The sequence below is a fragment of the Eublepharis macularius genome, chromosome 14 (genome assembly GCF_028583425.1).
Source record: "Eublepharis macularius isolate TG4126 chromosome 14, MPM_Emac_v1.0, whole genome shotgun sequence".
Classification (NCBI taxonomy): Eukaryota; Metazoa; Chordata; class Lepidosauria; order Squamata; family Eublepharidae; genus Eublepharis; species Eublepharis macularius.
The window spans coordinates 15391898-15411535 of record NC_072803.1 but is presented as its reverse complement, the minus strand read 5'-3'; positions in this window follow the sequence as shown (position 1 = coordinate 15411535).

Below are 19638 nucleotides of genomic sequence, written 5' to 3'. Positions count from 1 at the left end.
CCCCCAGTTCCTTGGTGCAGGAAGGTCTTCAGAAGAGTCCAGAAGGCATCGTCTTTACGACAGCAGAAAGTGTCCATTTAGAAGTACCTGCTTCTGTCTTAGGAAGATGTGGCCTGGAATCTCCTGACACTTCATGATTGGCACCATCTTACAGATGATGTACTGTAGCGGTGCCTGTTAACCTGTCTCAGAATTCCCACTGTGCCTGCAGCCTCTGCAATCTTGGGGACTCCTGAAGCTGACAATTAAACAGGCAAGCGGGTCAGCTGGGGTCGCCAGTCCGGAAGCAGCTACAGGTTTCTCAGAGCATGGAGCCAAGTCTGATATTTCCTAGGCCAAAGAAGGGGGGACCAGTCAATCCAAGAAGACCATACAATATACTCAATCACAAGTTCTTATTGTCAATCAATATACAACTAAAGAGTTCAGTCCATCAGACAGTAAACCACAACACTTATGGTCACATTATTTTCATTACTTTTCACAGGCATGGAACCTCCATGGCCGCAAAAACATTCATACGCGGCAAAGCTGTTTCTGACCGCCGTACTGCCCTCGAGGGAGCTCCTGGCGGGAGAGTGGCAATGGGTATGACAGCGAAATAAGCTAGAGTTGAGAAATGGAACACTATACTGCATCCTATAAAGGCTGGTGAAGAAGCAGGGTACAGCGAAACGGGGAACCATCGAAGCCGGCATAAGTGTTGTGGTTTACTGTTTGATGGACTGAACTCTTTAGTTGTATATTGATTGACAATAAGAACTTATGTGATTGAGTATATTGTATGGTCTTCTTGGATTGATTGGTCCCCCCTTCTTTGGCATTGTGTTTTGAAAACTATTCCCTCGTTATATTGCCGTACTGATACTTCCTAGGACCAACCGAATCCTTTTGGCCCCTTTAGTCACCTACACCCTTTCCAGCTATCCTCAGTGGTGGTACTGAAGTATTGCGGAGTGTGTGCTAAGAGCTACCTCCTCTGAAAAGCTGCCACTGCGGTACAGAGAGTACGGCTCCCAGGCCCCACTGGCACAAGTTCTGGTCCAAGATCCCTGACATCTTACATTTTGATCTGGGCTAAAAACACCACAGTGAAGGTCTATGAAAGATTTTTAAAAGTCACAATGTCACGGGTTGGTTCACAGGGCTACTGAATTTGCTTCACACGCTTATTCCCAGCCAACGCTGGCCATGTGTATGTTCCTTTGAACTAAATGCTCTACAAAAGGAGGACTGAACTATTCATTATTATTACCCTTATATTGGAGGTTGTGAGTATGTGTGGGTGCATGAGATTGAAATATATTAGGCCAATATGCTTTCTGCAAATGACACAAAATTGAATAACAACAATAATAATAGTAACATTCGATTTATATACCACTCTTCAGGACAACTTGATGCCCACTCAGAGCGGTTTACAAAGTATGCCATTATTATCCCCACAACAAAAACCCCTGCGAGGTGGGTGGGGCTGAGAGAGCTCCAGAGAGCCGTGACTAGCCCAAGGTCACCCAGCTGGCTTCAAGCCAGCTTGAATTTATTAAAAACTGAATTTCTCAGATAGGAGGCCTGTACTGTAAGGAGGTAGTCTCAAGAAATGCTTCACTAAAGAGATAGGGACCAAAATAACACAATTGATTTATACACGGACCTTCAGGACAACTTAACACCCACTGAGAGTGGTTTACAAAGTGCGTTATTATTATTATCCTCACGATTATCACCCTGTGAGGTGAGTGGGGCTGAGAGAGCTCTGAGAAGCTGGGACTGACCCAAGGTGACTCAGCTGGCTTCAAGTGGAGGAGTGGGGAGTCAAATCTGATTCTCCAGATTAGATTCCTACCACTCTTAACCACTACGCCAAATGGGATCTCCATAGACTTCACTACTGTGAGCTGCTATGTACTATCTGTTGCCTTATGTCTTATCTGTTGCTTTAAGTATATGCTACTATGTACTATTTGTTGCTTTAAATATTCTCCCACTGGGTAGTTCTATGTTTTTTATGTTAATTCTTAGAATTGCTTACATTCTATGTCAGCATTTCTTCAACTATGTATTGGATTTTTGCTTTGGATTGTATTGGATTTAAGTCTTGGTAAATTTGCATTTATATACCCGATTGCATTGTTTATATTGACTGTACTACTCTCATGCTATGTAATCTGCCTTGAGTCTCAGTGAGAAAGGCAGACTACAAATGAACATAAAATAAATAAATAAAACACTGAGAGAAAATGATACGGCAACCCTGTTATGTACTCCAGAGTTGTTATTGTGCGGAGGAATGTCTTGTGGCATTTGCTTAGGGCAATAGTCTCTCAAGTCCCGTCCCTGCTATAGGTGCTATTGAGTTCCAAGAGGTTCACAAATCATGTGTTGTGTTATGGGCTGAAGTGAGATATTGGGTTATTGCAACACACTGCATATTAACTTCTTGGCTGGTCAATTGATCATCATGTGCTTCAAGCCCTATATGAATAGTACAGTTTGTAATCTATCCCTTAAGTAGCATGTGTGGTTGCTTGGAGTGCCGAACTATGATGGGTGGCATAATTACAGAGCAGAGGCTGGGAGTATCTTTTGTTGCTAAATGAGATCTAGGCGGAGCTCTTGTTTCTCCACTCTTTCTACTATTTTCCTGGGTGTGGCATGCATTGAAGGACATGAGCCTAAGGACTCTTGTACCTTAAACGGTGGCCCTGATGGACAGCCCAATCTTTGTTGCCTTAAACTGTATTTTTGAGTTTATTCTGTGAGCTGCATTGAGTCCTCAGATGTGAAAGGTAGTCCATCAATTTACCTCCTTAGAAGGGGGGAGGGGGGGGGACTCGTGCTGCGGAAGACATGGCAGAGAACTGTGCATGCAAAGAGCTGTCCTATCTTGCAGAGGCAGAGTTGCTATTTTCAAGTAGGTTTAGGACAGGCAGCAGTTGCAACAACAAACAAGCTGGTTTGCTCACCAGCCAATTTGAATTTCTCTTTCAGCAGACCCCAGCAGTCTGCTAACAACCAGCTGTCTCAGCAGGCAGACATCACTGCAATCCATTCTTAAAGCATGAGTTGGTAATTCTTTTGCACTGAATTGGGTTGGAACTTTGGTTTCATTTTGCATTGCAGACCACAGTTCTACAGTTGGGAATCATCAAGAATTCCCATCAGAAGTAAGCTCCACTGAACAAAGTGGTTTTTGATCCCTGAGTAAATCAGCATGGGCTTGAGATGTAGGACTTATTCCTAGTCAGGATTAGCTGAAACAAGTTAGTAAAGCAACTGCAATGGACACAAAATTCACACAAAAAGAATTGTTTATTGGGGCCAACCATGGCAACCAATGTCTACAATGCATTCTTCAGAATGGAATTATTTTACAGTCCTTGTGAATATAATTTTGTTGGGATTTTTAGCAAGTGTCATTCACTTCAGTCATGAAAGAGTTAACTTGTTCTGTTTGTTTAGTTAAACAGAGAGTTTGAATTGGACCACTGAGCTGTAGAGTAAGAGTTCCCGCCAGAGAAGGGAGAAGTTTTATGCTTAATTAAGGGATCTAGGATTGTCTATTGGATGAACCAGTTTATTGGGGGGGCAATTAACTAGCAACATATACTAGGTTTTATTGCTCTTTGTTCAGTCATCTTAGTCAGTATCTTAGAAATGTTGAGATCTGGTTAACCATCAAAATGTAGAGAGAGAGCTAGTCATTTATTTTCTCACCAAATGTATCCTTTTCCCTGATATGGAGTAAAAGTATTTTTCTAGAGCTAACGTCCCCCCATGGGTCAGTCTGACTCGGTGCTTGCACAGGGGACTACCTTTACCTTTTTTACCTAAAACTACATGAGTCTGTCTTTAGATTCTACTGTGCAATAATTACTCTGTAACTTTATCATCTAACACCTTCTAACGGAGAAATAAAAATTTGATTTATATATTGTCCTTCAGGACAACTTAATGCCACACTCAGAATGATTTACAAAGTGTGTTATTATTATCCTCGCAACAATCCCCCTGTGAGGTGGGTGGTGCTGCAAGAGCTCTGAGGGAGCTGTGAATGACCCAAGGACACCCAGCTGGCTTCAAGTGGAGGAGTCGGAAATCAGACCTGGCTCTCCACGTTAGAGTCCTGCCACTCTTAATTGCTATACAAAACTGGCTCTAAATTATGCTTCTAAATTAAGGTGGTGTGTTTATTTTTGCTATTCACTGCCTGTCCCATTATAAAGTCTGAACTGCGAGCCATGGGGGTCACTGTCTTGGAATCTGCACTTACCTCTAAAGCCCTAAACAGCTTGGGGCTGGGATACTTGGAGGATTGCCTGCCAGATTCTCTTCCAAAGTCCTGCTTTCTGGGCTCCTGCCTACAAATGTGAAGTAGGTAGTTACACATGGCTGCCAGGTCTCCAGCCACAGCAGGAGACCTTCCTTCCAGCACTTCCAGTTGTTTGCCATGGCTCAATAGAGAGTCAGCGGGAAAATAAAAGCAATCAGAGCACATGACTTTGGGACTACTCATAAGCATTCACTGTTTTCTTTCTCTTAGCCCTTCCCCCCCCAGTGGACAAAGTATTCACCAAGCAGCAAAGCTGTCCTTAGAGCAAAGAATCTCGGAAACGGGAGGTGTGTAAGTTTGCCAAGGAATCTCCTTTCCCATTGCTCATTAAATCCTAACTTTTAAAAATATATTAATGTTTTGTTATGGCAGCACTGAGAATGTTGTAACGTTACACTGAAGAATTCAAAATGATCTTAAGGCAGCGAAATGTACAAAGCTTGAACATTTCTCCCCAACAACCTCCCCCCCCCCCAGTATTGCACTCATCTCTTTGGGGGCAGAGGTGTCATTTTCCCCAGAGAACTGAATTCATCAGCTACTGATCTCCTGTTTGCTTTGAAGCCGGAGGCGTACACTGCTGATTGGCTGCCCCTTGTGACAATCGTTATGCTGGTTGCCGTACCTGCAGCATTGTTTCAAGATTAAACATGAAGATTGGCTTTTTTTAAAAAAAGCCAGCTGAACAATCCAGGCCCGGGCATTCTTCAAAAAGAAGGGGAGGTAAAGGTAGAACCAGTGGTGGGTTTACAAGCAGGTATATATGCCATGAATAGCCCAGAGTAGCCTGACATATCTAGAGCTTGGAAGCTAAGAAGGACCAGCCCTGGTTAGCCTTTGGATGGAAGTCCACCAAGGAACATCAAGATCACTGTGCGTAGGAAGGCCCTGGCAAACAACTTCTGCTCATCTCTTGCCTTGAACATTCCTTGAAGGGTCGTTGTATGTCAGTTTCAATGGCACTTAATTATTCTTGTATGTGCTACAATAGGAAGGAAGACAGGAACAAACAGAGTTTTCCCCACAACAGAAAAAAAAAAACTGCACAGGACGTAGATGAACCCAAGGAAAACAGGATCCTGGGAACTGTGCGGTTATTTTCATTAAACAATGTTATACTCCAGTGGTACAAGAAGATGGCTTGGAGGGTGATGGTGCAATTTTTTTACCTTGCCTATAATGACAGGGTACCTTGGGCTGATCCTGAACATAACAAGGCCTCTGAATGTTTGTTTTCCTGTTTGTACCTCTGAATGTTTGTTTTCAAGCAAAAAGTAGCTGCGTGAATGTTAAAATGCAACTACTTGCATGAAGACGTGATGCGCTCTTACCAGAGAGACTGATGGAGATCCTGAATTATCCCGAATTATACCAGACATCAGAAGACATGTGTGTGACTCTACTTTTCCCGTTTCTATGGTTGACCTCGATAGATCACAATGAAGAAGAACAAATTAGCTCACCTCTCCCTCTGCTGGTGGTAAGGTTGAATGGCTGTGGATGGAGTTCATCCTAGGATGATAATCCCAAAATAAGATAGTATTTTAGGCTGTGGGGCATGTGCAGGGGCGGAGCAAGGGTTTACCTCGCTCATGGCCAGCCGGCCGGGCGCCCCCACGCGCGCACGAGCGCGCGCGCGCACCGGCCTGCATGATGATGTCACGCGTGACGTTATCACGGGAGTGCACGCGCCACCGCCAGCCCGATTGCTGCGGCGGGCGGCCTCTGAGCTCTCCCGTTCGGTTGCCTGCGCCGCCACAGATGCCTGCCCATGGTGGCTGCGCCTGGCCAGGGGCTTGTGCTGGCGGCGGCGGCGGCGCGGAGTGGGAGGGATAGGAGTCTGGTTTGTGGCACACGCTCCCGCCCGCCGAGCCTCCTCTGGCGCTCCCTCCGGCACCCCGCACCTGCGGCCACCTGGCCTCAATAGGCCTGCCGCCCCTGGGCATGTGAATCTTGGACATCCCATCACAATTCCCATTGTAACTGTGGTGCGAGGGAGGGTTTTTAAAGCTTTCATCCTTGCCCCATTTTCCTGCCCTAAAAGCACCTCAGGGCTCATCTGGTCCACCATCTTGTTTCTCACAATCCCCCCCCCCAGGTTTCTTGGGGAAGTCTACAAAACAAGCATGAAGACAGCAGGCTTCCCCAGCGGTTGTCCCCAGCAATTGGCATTCAGCAGCCTTCTGTCTCTGAAAGAGGAGGTTCTACTGACCCATCATGGCTAATAACCACAAACGATCATTCTCTAGGAAGTTGTCTCATTGCTTTTTAATGCCGCCTAGGGTTGCCAGGCGATGCTTGGCAACTGACAGGAAGTTTGGGGATGGCTGTGATGTTATGTATGCTGCTATGTCACTTCCAAGGAAAATCCAGAAGTGACTTGAGGTAGCTCTAGGAATCACCAGAAACTCTATAGTTTTTTTCATAGTTTCTAACAATTTCTTGAGCTAATCTATGTCACTTTTGGGTTTTCCCTGGAAGTTACGTAGTGATGCACACAATGCTAGTGGTTCTTTTAAAAAGTTCTCCTCTGGTCACTTGGAGTGGTAGCTGGCAAGGATGGCTGTCAGTGCCTAGCAACCTTAAATCACCACCTCAAGTAGTACCCATCCTTAGATCCTGTGGCAGTGAATTGCATAAGTTATTGTTAATTCTGGGTTCCATAAAGAAACCATTCCTTTTTGCCTGTTTTGAATCTATTGCCCATTGCGTATCCCCAAGTTCTAGAATTATAGAAGAAGGTGGGGGGAGGGGGAGTCAGGAAATTAGAAAAATAGTTTGCTGGGTTAGACATTGTTTCCTTCACGTTACAACCAGGAGGGCATGTTCAAGCTATAAATAGATACATAAATAATGTATTGATAGAGAGGCTTTCATGGAGGATTTTAGAATGTCTGAACAGAGTCATCGAGTGAGAAGAGGCCTACCTTGGAAACAATGTCAAGAGCAATCACGTTTCCCTAAATGTATGTATATATAATTGAACTATTGACCCAGTTTGATTATATGTTGTCCCCCAACATATTTGTCGCAGTAACAGACTTTTCAGTTCTGGCTGCAATGAATCTTGTGCACAGACTGCTGCAAAGTCTGGACTGCCTGTTTTGAAGCGGAGTTGTCTATTTTGAAGTGTAGCAGAACTGCCATCTGGTTTCATATAGAGACATGTACAAACAGAAACCCAGCCCCCGGCTGGATGTTGGGGTCAGACGACGTTGCTGTGAGAACTGTAACACGTTTCCCAACTCTTTGTGCTTTTCAACATTAATAAGTCTCTCTTTTGTGTTTCACAGTCCTACTTAAATTTTGATCGAGGACACTGGGTCCTTGAGTCGATAGACAACACACACACAAACACACATGCCTATACACTAGGGTTGCCAGCCTCCAGGTAGTGGCTGGAGATCTGGAATTACAGCTGGTCTCCAGGCCACAGAGATCAGTTCACCTGGAGAAAATGGCTACTTTTGGGGGTGGAATTATGCCATGCCAGGGCCCTTTCCCTCCCCAAACCCCACTTTCTCCAGGTTTCTCCAGGTTTCACCCCCCAGATCTTCAGAAATTTCCCAACTTGGCAGCCCTACTATACACACACAGAGAGACAGAGAGAGTGCTCCGTGCAATTTTGTATTCTCTTTTTTTTCCCCCTGCTTGGTCCAAAGCACCAGATTATCTTGATCTTGGCATCCTTGCTGCTGACCATCCTGGGCAACCAAATCCCTTTCTGCATGCATGAAAAGAACTTTCTCATCCCTCTTGCCTGTGGTGTGAACTTGTCTGCTGTGGATTCTACTTGAATAGATTAAAAGAATCCATATTCGCCACCTAACGCCTCCAGACCGGAGCCACAAAAGGGAGACTTGAATGAGAGGCAGAGAAAGCCCAAAAGAGAGGAGAGAGAGAGAGAGAGAGAGAGAGAGAGAGAGAGAGAGAGAGAGAGAGAAACAACCCTCCCACTTTAGAATTCCAGAGCACTTTGGAAGGGCCGAACAAGCAAAGGACTGAGTTAGGCAGCCAGTGAAGCAATTAGCACATGGAATGGTGTGCTAATTGTCTGCATTGTTGTAAACCCTCAGTGTGTGATCCCTTTGTAAAATGTGTGTTTTTTTCCACCCAAAGAGGCAAAGTCAACATACAGAAGGATTGTTTTTCCACTGTACAGTGGAGGAGGGGCGGAGGACTCAGTAACTTTCCCACAGCCATACAATGTGTTTCCACCACCATAGAAGCAACGGATATCTGTGCCCCGATCCAGCCAAGGCTATCCACGTACATAAAGAGGCTTCTCATGTGCGTCACTTTCATCAGGAGCTTAGGTGCAGCTCCCCCTGGTAGATCCCTTCTACCTGTACTAGTACATTCAGTAGGATGCATATTGGAAGCTGCCTTCTGCTGTACGGCCCATCCACGTTCTGACACAGCTAGTCCCATCAAAAAAAACACCTTTGTAACGTTTGACCACAAATTATTGGAAAATGCATGTGTGCTAACATGCACAGCCTGACCTGTGAGACCTGAACTGTACATTGGTATGTTGGATCCATATCTTACCAAATATCACAGGACTCCTTTACTTGCTTATGGTAATCACTTGAGGAGCTTACAGATATGATGAAAACCATTGCCTCTGCTCCTAACTGCTGCTGCCCTGATGACCTCTAATTCTGGACATTCCCTGCCTCATGATCTTAAAGGAAGGGTGGTGGTGTTGGCTCTGTGCCATTTATCAAGGGAAAGCATTCTCTGGAGATAGAGATCCCAAGTTACCTGGCAGGAGCAAGAGATCCCCCATTTCCACCACCCACTCAACTGGCCAGCAGGAGGAAAAGGTGCAGCAACAGGCCTCCCGGGCAAGCTCCCGGGGTGGCGCAACGACATCACTTCCCGGGAGTGACATCATCGTGTCACCCCGAGAGTGCTGCCACACATTGAAGCAGACTGATTTGGGCTCCAAATGAGCCGAATTTGTGGCATGCAAGGAGGACTCCCAGGACGGCGTGAAGGTGAGTCCTGTGTCCCCTGCCTCCTGCCGGGAGGGTAAGGAGACCTGGCAACCCTAAAAATACTTCTATCCTAGGCAAAGAAGAGCTTTAAAGGTTAAAATGGGCATTTTGAATTGAACCTAGAGGTGAAGAAGAGTAAAGAAATTGTATGTTTTTTCCACCTCTCTAAGCAGACTGCATCCTTCTGGACCAGCTGCAGCTTCTGAAACCTCTCCAAGGGCACCCCGTGTAAAAAGACGTCTCAAACTTTCTGTTTTTTGCTGGCTCTCAATTTGCTTCTAGGCCCAGTTCTGGGTCACCAGGCCCCTAGAGGCCAAACTGAAGGGACGGGGGGCAAGGGGGGCAAAGGGGGGTGACGGAGAGTTACCTGCTCGCATGTGCAAAGTGCACGCCACTCACCGTGCAGGAAAATGATGTACTCTTATAGCAACACTCAACACATTCTCTCGGCGTTCCGGATAGATACGGCTATTGTGGAGGACCTTTGTGTCCTTTCCTTCCTGACTGAGAATGCTTTTAAAAAGATACATATTGGAATACTTACCTGTGGAATTCCAGTTGGTTGAAGATTTCTCCTCGGCTTTAGTCATTTCTGAAAAAAGGAAAAGACATTGATTTAACATTAGAGAATCTGTGAACTTTATTTATGGGGCTGACACCAACATAAAGTGACTTTGTTGTAACTATTTATGTATATTGGAATATTATGTTTGTATGAATATTTATTAGGAGTATATAAGTATTTATTCAGAAGCACTAGTCACTTTGCACTTGAATATATTTTATATTTATAGATATTGACGTTTGTATTTTTGCATTCCCTCCAGTTGTGGTTTCTCCACTGAGTTGTTTGGTTCTATATACTGGAGGCACCTTCTGGTTGGTTACCCTCAAGGTGGTGGCTGGAGATCTCCCTAAATGGATCTCCAGGCCACAGAGATGAGTTCATCTGGAGAAAACGGCTGCTTTGGAGGGAGATCTCTATGGCATTATACCCTGTTGAGGTTCCTCCCCTCCCCAAACCCTGCCCCCCTCAGGCTCCACCCTCAAATTCTCCAGGAATTTCCCAACCTGGAGCTGGCAGCTCTATCTGGGCCTGGAACGAAGGCCCCCAGAGTGGAACTGCTTGGGGGCTGGAGTGACAGCCTCCAGAGTGCAATAATGGTCTCTGGGAACAGATCAAAGGGAGTGGATAAAAGTCGGACCCAGATTATTTTAAATGGATCCTCATGAATTCATATGATATTTATATTGAAACAAAACAAAAAGGCTGTCATATTATATATCATGTCCTAGTCTACAGACAGCACTGAAACAATCACACACCCACTGATCCGTAGGGCCGCCATGGTGCAAAAACATGCTTCAAAAGCATAGATCCTCATGAATCCTCTTGATTTTTACATGGGGCCACCCAAAATCCACCACACAATCCCATATTATGTCTATTGCCACAAATTGCACCCAAAAAGCCATGCACTCACCGCTTCGTTGCACCACCACAGCACAAAAAAAGCCTTCAAAACCACGGATCCTCTTGGCCTAGAGGCAAGGAATTCCCAAGGGAGGGGTCAGATCCTCCTGGAATGAACCCATCTATGGACAACGAGTCCTTCTGCTGGGATGCAGCCAGAGGGTGGCAGGCACTGGTGGACTAGGAGACGGGAGGACTCATGGGGAAGGAGGTTAAAATTCCCCTTGTGGGAGGATGCATTCGCACTTGGCAAGAACAGGGGGTGGTCCAGAGCCCTGACCCACCTAGACACCTTCCCAGACAGGACAAGTGCTCTAAATAATAATGATACTGTTAATAAGTATCATATATAAAAGTATTCTGTGAGTCCTCACAGACTTAGCCCCTGAGCCTGGCTGTGGAACAAGCAGCCAGAATCTCAAGCAAAAGCTTCAAATACCTCCCTCTGTGACTGAAAAATCCACTCTGCAGTTTCTCCTGGTCTTACTGCCTGCTGGAAATTGAAGCCACTTGCCTGAGAGTTGGGGGGTGGGAATTTACTCCCATTCTTCTCTATGAGAGGAATGGGAGCTCTCTGTTTGACAGCCAGAGGAGGTTTGCAGATGTCCCCTCAGTTGCCAAGGGAATTGATTGCTTGGCACCAGGATGTCTGATTTCATGGATCAACAGACTGACGGACCAGTCCAAAATTCATCGCATCCATGAAAAACACACATCCTATGACCCGCCAGTTCGCGAACACTGAACCAGGCCTGTCTGTGTCAAATTTGGGTCCATTTTTCGTTCCATGCCCACCTCTAGTTTACACAGATAAATGTATTCCCATTAGGGTTGCCCGCTCTGGATTGAGAAATTCCTGGAAATTTATGGGTGGAGCCTGGAGAGGGCGGGGTTTAGGGAGAGGGGGCCTCAGCAGGGTATAATGCCATAGATTCCACTCTCCAAAGCAGCCGTTTCCTCCAGGGGAACAGATCCCTGTCATCTGAATATCAGTTGTAATTCTGGGATATCTGTAGCCACCACCTGGAAACTGGAAACCCTAATTCCCATAGTAGCCATTTTATTTATTTATTTATTTACTTCATTTATATCCCACTTTGCTCCCCAGTGGGGACCCAAAGTGGCCTACAACATTTCTCCCTCCTCCGTTTTATTTGCTCATTTAACTCAACATAGGCCTTCTCCCCATGTACCTTTTTTCCAGACAAGCACAAATCTGGTATTGAGCTCCACTGAGGAGAAAAATACTTGTGGAAAAGAGCTGAAGGGAGAAAGATCATGACTGGGGATAGAGGTCTACACCACTTGCTTTGCTGTTAAAATCTCTCTCTGGTGGTGAAGAGTGTCCTCAAGTCATAGTTGATGTATGATGACTCCTGGTAGGGTTTTCACGGCAAGGGACTATTTCCTTCCTCTGCAACCCTGGTCTTCGCTGGAGGTCTCCCATCCAAGTACTAACCAAGGCCAACCCTGCTTAGCTTCTGAGATCTGATGAGATCAGGCTCTCCTGGGCTATCCAGGTTGAGGAGATAGACCCTCATTTTCATTCTTTTTTTATGTGATTGGAGCAAAATCCAGCATGCTTAGAACTGCAGCCTTGACATCAGGGCTTTTTTTCTGGGAAAAGAGGTGGTGGAACTCAGTGCTGGAACTCAGGACTGCAGAATGATGTCACTTTGGGTCAGTTGGAACAAGGGGGTAGTTTTTTAAAGTTTAAATCGCCCTTGGCAAAAATGGTCACATGGCCGGTGGCCCCGCTCCCTGATCTCCAGACAGAGGGGAGTTTGCTCTCCGCGCCACTGCATGGAGGGCAATCTAAACTCCCTTCTGTCTGGATATCAGGGGGCGGGGCCACCGGCCATGTGACCATTTTCAAGAGGCGCTGGAACTCCATTCCACCACGTTCCAGCTGAAAAAAAAGCCCTGCTTGACATACACTTTGGGCCGAGAAGTCTTTGGTTTGTGGCAAATAAGCCCTTTGTATGAACGCTGTCACACACAAAGGAGGGCTGCTTATTCTAGGGACTAGAATCAGGGAGCTGTGAAATAGCTCAGAATATGATGCAAAGCAAAACCTCACATATTTGCAATGCAGAAATTAATAAATGTTTACTTACAGAGGGAATGGAAAGCTCAAGCAGGGATGGAGACTGAAACGAAGCCGTCACAGATGTATAAACAAAGGCTATAGACATGGAAACTGGAACAGAAGAGAGAGCTGAAGTCTGGGGGAGGGAGGTCAAGGCAATCACAGCAGTGAGACAAAGATGGGACTGTGTTTCCAGGCTCCAGTTTTTGTGGCTCAAGCTGTGCAAAGCCCATGAAGGCAGCTCATAATCTGCCTTTCCTCTGGGTCTTCCACTGGGAATGGTTAGTCATGTTGAACTGACCTGGACCCCTCTCCTCACTTCCTTTCCCAAAGGGGTCTCTCTGGGATGCACAGCCATCTGCTTCTTTGTTGCAGTAGCGGCACGGACAGGAATTCAGCCCTCTTGCTGTCTCACACTCTCTCCCTTTCCGGTGTGGCTCTCTGAACAGCTTCTCCTGATGTTGTCAGTCTTGCTGTCCTTCACTTCCAAATCTCTCCCTGCAGATTTCATAGAGAAGCATTCCCTCCACCTTCCCTTCCTTCTGCTACCCCATAGCTGTTTGGACTGCTTGCATGTCACACCGCCTAGCTTTCATCCCTGAACTTGGATAGGGTTACCAGGTCCCCTTAGCCTCCCAGCAGGAGGCGGGGAACTTAGCATTTACCTTTGTGCCAGGCCTGCACACGGGCCCCCACGCTGGTGCAATGATGTCACTTCTGGCAAGTGATGTCATTGTGCAGGGCAGGGGGATGCGCGTATGCTTTGCAGAGGGCCAATTTTGACCCCAAACAGGCTGTTTGGGGTCAAAATCTGTCCGCTGCAAAGCGCAGGAGCACTCTTGGTGGGGGTGCGATGATGTCACTCCCAGGAATGACATTGTTACACTGCCCCAGGAGCACACCCAGAAGGCGCATACCCATGCCTTCCTCCCCTGCTGGCCAGGTAAGTGGAGGTGGAGGGTGAAAGCGGGGAATTCCCTGCCCTCATCGGGGGAATGGGATCCCTAACTTGGGACCACCCAATTCCCAAGCTGAGCAATCTGCACCAATTAGAGATGCCAGATCCAGGTTGGGAAATTCCTGGAGATTTGGGGGGTGGAACTTGGAGAGGGTGGGATCTAGGAAAGGGAAATATCTCAGCAGAGTATAATGCCATAGAGTCCACCCTCCAAAGCAACCATTTTTTCCCAGGGGAACTGATCTCTGTGGCCTGGAGATCTCTCGCAATTCCAGGAGATCTCTAGCCACCACCCGAAGGTTGGCAACTTGAGCACCAATTCAGGAGTGAAGTTGCCATTTGAGTCTCCCCCCCCCACCCCGCCCCATGCTACATCATCCCCAATTTTATTGGAAGGGATTTTCTTCCCATATTAAAGCACAAAAGTACACAGTAAGCTGTGTTGCATCTAAGAACAACTTGGGTTGCTTCCAATGGACACAGGAAAACAAGCTCCTGCCAGCGCCTCTGCAGCAATTAGCTTCAGAATAGTGGATACACGACCCCCCCTCCTGCTTTGCTTGCTGATGCTGCACCCCCCACTCCACTCCACTCCACTCCACTCCACTCCACTCCACTCCACTCCACTCCACTCCTCCATTTCTCCCCATTGTGACCGGGCAAAAGCCCACAGGACACCCCCAGACTCCTGAATCCTCTCTTTCCTTTCCCTTTCCCTGTTCCTTATCAAGCCCCAATGTAATCCTACAGCATGACTTGGAAGAGAAAGAGGAGTAAGCCCATTTAAAGGGCTAAAAAGGAGAGAGGGGATGGGGCATAAAGGCAAGATGCCCCACACCATTTTGAAAGCTCCACAGATGATTTCCCCTTGAAATCGGAGAACAACCGCTTTATTTTGTCTCTGTATTAAAGGAAAAGGTTGCAGAATTGCCACAATTCATGCTCCCAATGAGCCCAACATCATGTGAGTCCAGGGGATTCTCTGGAGGAAAATATCCGAGCAGCCTTAGTGTTGTGAATAATTTCAGGGCCACTTGAGAATCCCTGACTGCAATTTCTCCCTCGCCCTTTCCCCATCCTCCAACTTGTCCGGGGGTGGATAGATTCCGGATTAAATTATTTTAAAAGGCACCCTAGCAATCTAAATTCTGTAGCAAGAGAAGCCTGATTTTTCAATCTATATATATTATGCAAACAAGATCAAATTTGCGTGATTTCGCTTATTTTGCATAATTTATTCTGAAGTTTTTACTAGTTTGCATAATTTTAGTTTAGCTTGCCACTGGGAAGGGCAAATTGCTATGCAGAACGTGAAAAGCGCCAGAAACAAGCTTGCGAGGCTCTCGGCACAAATCCTTATGGCTGAGCTTAATTACTTCAGAAAAATGACTCGCATTTTGTATATATTGTAATGGTTGTGTATTATTATATTTACTCCATTATGCAGGTAATAATATGTTATTGTGTTCCATGATCTCATTTTTTTTGTTTAGTAATTGTATTTTTTTCCTTTTCCCTAGGAAGTTGTACGTGTTTGCTTTCTGTGTTGGGGTGGGGGGGAGTTAAAAAAAAAACGTATTCAGCTTCTCTTTTGTGTTCTGGAATGCCAAGGTTTGACTACAGATGTTTATCTTTCAAGTAAAGAATTAAAACCTTTTGTGGATGAGGACCCACATATCTGAAGGACCATCTCTTCTCATATGATGGTGGAGAGTGCCCTCAAGTCATAGTAGACTTGTAGCAACCCCTGGTGGAGTTTTCATGGCAAGGGACTAACAGAGGTGGTTTGCCATTGCCTGCCTCTGCAACCCTGGTCTTTGCTGGAAGTCTCCTATTCAATTACTAACCAAGGCCGACCCTGCTTAGCTTTTGAGATCTGACAAGATCAGGCTTGCCTGGGCTATTTAAGTCAGGGCCTCGCATGGCCCCACGTTTCAATTACACTCCTTTAGTTGCCACCTTTTGGTTGCCCACTGGCTTAAGGATGCCTGCTTGGCATTTACCAGAGCTTGTCCCTTTCAATAATGATTCCTCACCCCAGTCTGGGAATCAGTTCCCTGAGAAGGTGAGGAAGGCACTATCCCTTGGAATCTTTTAGGAAGTGCCGCAAGGCTGTTTTATTTACTAGGACTTTTAATAGGATTTGAGCTGCAGGCAAATTCTTGGGGAGGGGGGAGTGATGGCTTTGGGGGGGTATCATCTATGGTATTAATTTAGAATTGTAAGCTATGTTGATCCAGAAAGGAAAAGGAGTGTACTTTATGCCATAAGGATTAGTAGCTTGATTTTTTAAAGTTGTAAGACACAGAAAAGCCAGTTCCCATGCCATGACCATTACATATTTGGGTCTTTCCCCTACATTCCACAGCATTGCAGCGTCTAGCTGTGTCTTTGTTACTTTTGAGCTAGTTGGTAGCTTGGGGGGAGAGTGGAATGCTCTCATCTGACTGGTCAGTAGACAGGAACGGGCTGAGTTCTGTTCTGCACAGAGTGAATGAATGAAGACAAATTTCCAGTGGCAAAGGCCATCAAAGATGGACACGGCCTGATTAAATAATTGCGGTTTTCTCTAACGCTCTCTAACAGCTTCCAGATGCTGCTGTAAACGGTCTCAGATGTGTTCTTAGGCATCACAGCCTGATCTGAGCATCTGTATTTTGGACGGGAAAGAAAAATATCCTGTTCGGTTGCAGCATTGAGTACCACCCGGCATGTTGTCCTTCAGGTGACCTGGATCATGAGGGTTAGTGATGAAGCGGGAGGAGGGGGAAATGATACTGTCTGCTTTATGGAACACACAGCAGGGCAAGTTGTACACAATCGTATCTTGAAAGCTAACAGAATTTATTTTGGCATGAGCTTTCAGGAATCTGAGCTCACTTGCTCATGTGTAATTTTGCTACAACAGACTAATGTGGAATGGAAAGATAAGGCAGTTATCGGAGCTTATGTGAGGCTGTTAAGATGAACTGAGCGGCTTGCTTGGAAATCAGGGCTTGTTAGCAGCGAGCTTGGGTTGTTGGCGATACTAAATCAATTTTTTTAAAAATTAAAACTATCCATCTCTGTAGCTGCACGATGCCAGAACACTTTGCTCTGGCATTAAAGGGCTTCCAGGGGACATCTCTTCTCCCCGAGGCGGTGTAGCTAGCATCATCGCGGAGGGCTTGATTTGAGATAAAGCTCTTCTGGGCTTCGTTTTTTAGTGCCGGGGACATGATCAGCACTGGGAAACATGAAATAATGAGAAGAAAGCTACGAGGACACGCAGAATTGTTTTCATTTTCACTTATCACTGTTATTGGCCCTGCTCTCTGTTCTTTGTATTGTGTCTTTGTGTGCATGTGTGTATTGAATGTTTTTATATATTAGTCTATTTATTATTTATTTATTTATTTCACATTTCTATTCCTCCCTCCCCACGAGCAGGCTCAGGGCGGATAACAACATATTAAAATATAAAATACAATAAAAACAATATATTAAAATACAATAAAATCCATACACATTTAAAACATGATGGTAGACAGCCTTCACAGGGAGGGTTAAGATTTTATACACCCCTTTTTTCAGGCTGGTGGAGGCCCAGCCTCAGCCATATGCCTGGCAGAACAACTCTGTCTTACAGGCCCAGCGGAAGGATAGTAAGTCCTGCTGGGCCCTGATCTCAGCTCCACCAGGTGGGAGCCAGGACTGAAAAGGCCCTGGCTCTAGTCGAGGCTAGGCAGACCTCCTTGGGGCCAGGGACCACCAACAGCTGTTTGTCCCCTGATCGGAGTGTCCGCCGGGGAATATGTGGGAAGAGACGGTCCCGTAGATACACTGGTCCAGTCCACACAGGGCCTTATAGGTCAATACCAGAACCTTGAATCTAATCCGGTACGCCACTAGCAACCAATGCAGCTCGTGTAAGAATGGTGTTATATGTGCCTTATTTGGCACTCTTGTAATAACACGCGATGCTGCATTTTGTACCAGCTGTAATCTCCGGGTCAGGCTCAAGGGCAGCCCCGCGTAGAGCAAGTTACAGTAATCTAGCCTAGAGCTGACCGTTGCTTGGATCACTGTAGTTAAGTCACGGGTCTAAATGTTGTTTTCAATGGAAATTGTTTTAAAATGTCTTAAACTTTTAACAGTTTACTGTTTGCTGCCTTTGGTACCCTATTTGTGTAGAAAGGTGACATATAAATATCTAAATAAATAAATAAATGTCACTGAGCAGGCAGCCCCGAAATCTTTCAGTTTCCCTATAAAGCTGCCTCGAGCTGGATTTCCCTATGAACATATAAAGCCACTTCAAATCGATTTATATTGCTTGTTCCTGTAGACCAATTTTGCCCACTCCAATTGGCCTCCATGCTGTAAGGCCATCCCTGCTGCCTATTGATCGGAAGAACCAGCCAGGGAAGTTGGGACCTTCTGCATGCAAAGAAAGCCCCCTTCCAGAGCAGTTTTGGAATTCCTAGCAAGAATGAGCCCTCAGTAGTTACCGTTTTGGAAATTAAGCACTGGTAAGAATGATAATTCTGTATCGAAGGCCCGTTCAATAGGATTCCTGTTTGGTGTGGTTTCTGCCACAACAAACTGCATCACTTTGTCATGGGCTCCCGCATCTCATCAGTAAACAGAAAAAAACTCTGATCCTATGGATCCCTCAGATCATATGTTGTCTATTTCCGATGGCTGTATCAGTGACCTCAATGGAGGTGAGGCACAGAACCACCGTTGGTTGGGCAACCCTGGAGATGGGTGCTTTAAGCAGATATGTCACGGGTACTGAACACAGTGAAGTGGTTTTGCTTTAGCCGCTATGTTACAGAGGTATTATGTAAATGTGGCCAGGGAAGTGATAGTATAGGAGGGAGAAGTAGAAATATGCAGATTATCAGGCAGAAATGTAAGTAGGTTTAAAACCAGGGGGTTTATTTATTCAGAGATACATAAGCAGGACTCTCCAGAGTCCTGCTTAAGATGAAAAAACGTAATAAATTACTAGCATAAAAATTAAGCATTAAAAACTAGCCAAGGGCATAAAAACAACATCAAACAACCACTCTGTACCTTTAAAAATACCCATAAAACAAACCAGAAGGGGACCACAAAACTGGCACTTGGAGACATTTAGTTGGCACCAGACTCATCCCTTCAGGTGAGTCTGAAGGGATGGGGGGGGCGGTATTCTTTATCAGGGGCTACTGAGAGTCCATGAGGCTCAACCCCTTACGATGCTATGACATTTTAGAAATATTTTTTTTAGGACTGGTGGGATTGCTTAATTGAATCAGGAAGGAGGCCTCATATTACAAGTGTGTTCCGAGCCGAGAGAAAGAATGCCCAGGTTCTGCTTAAAAATGAAACTTCCTTGCATCCTCCTCATACAATTTTTGAAGATGCTTTCACAGTTTAGGTTTTTCAAATGAATCCTCAGCGGTCTCTGATATTCCTTCCTTCCTTTATCGAGCAATCTTTCCTGACACAGACTCTTTGGAAGTCTCTCCCGCTGATACACTGCCACCTGGTGGCTCACTGCCGCTCACTCCCGCTGATACACTGCCAAAGAAGCAATTTCCACCGTTAGGTTTAAGAGGTGATGCTCTTTGGAAAGATCCCCTATTTGGTACTTTTGTTGAGAACAGTGACATCAAAAAACATGGAGAGGCTGGTACTTACTTGGCCAATTTCCCCTCTGCTTATTTGTACAGGTTTTTCTCTGGGAAAGAGTCTCGAGAAGCACTGAAGAAAGGTACTGCAAGAGGTAGGGGAGAGGTGGGGTTACATGGC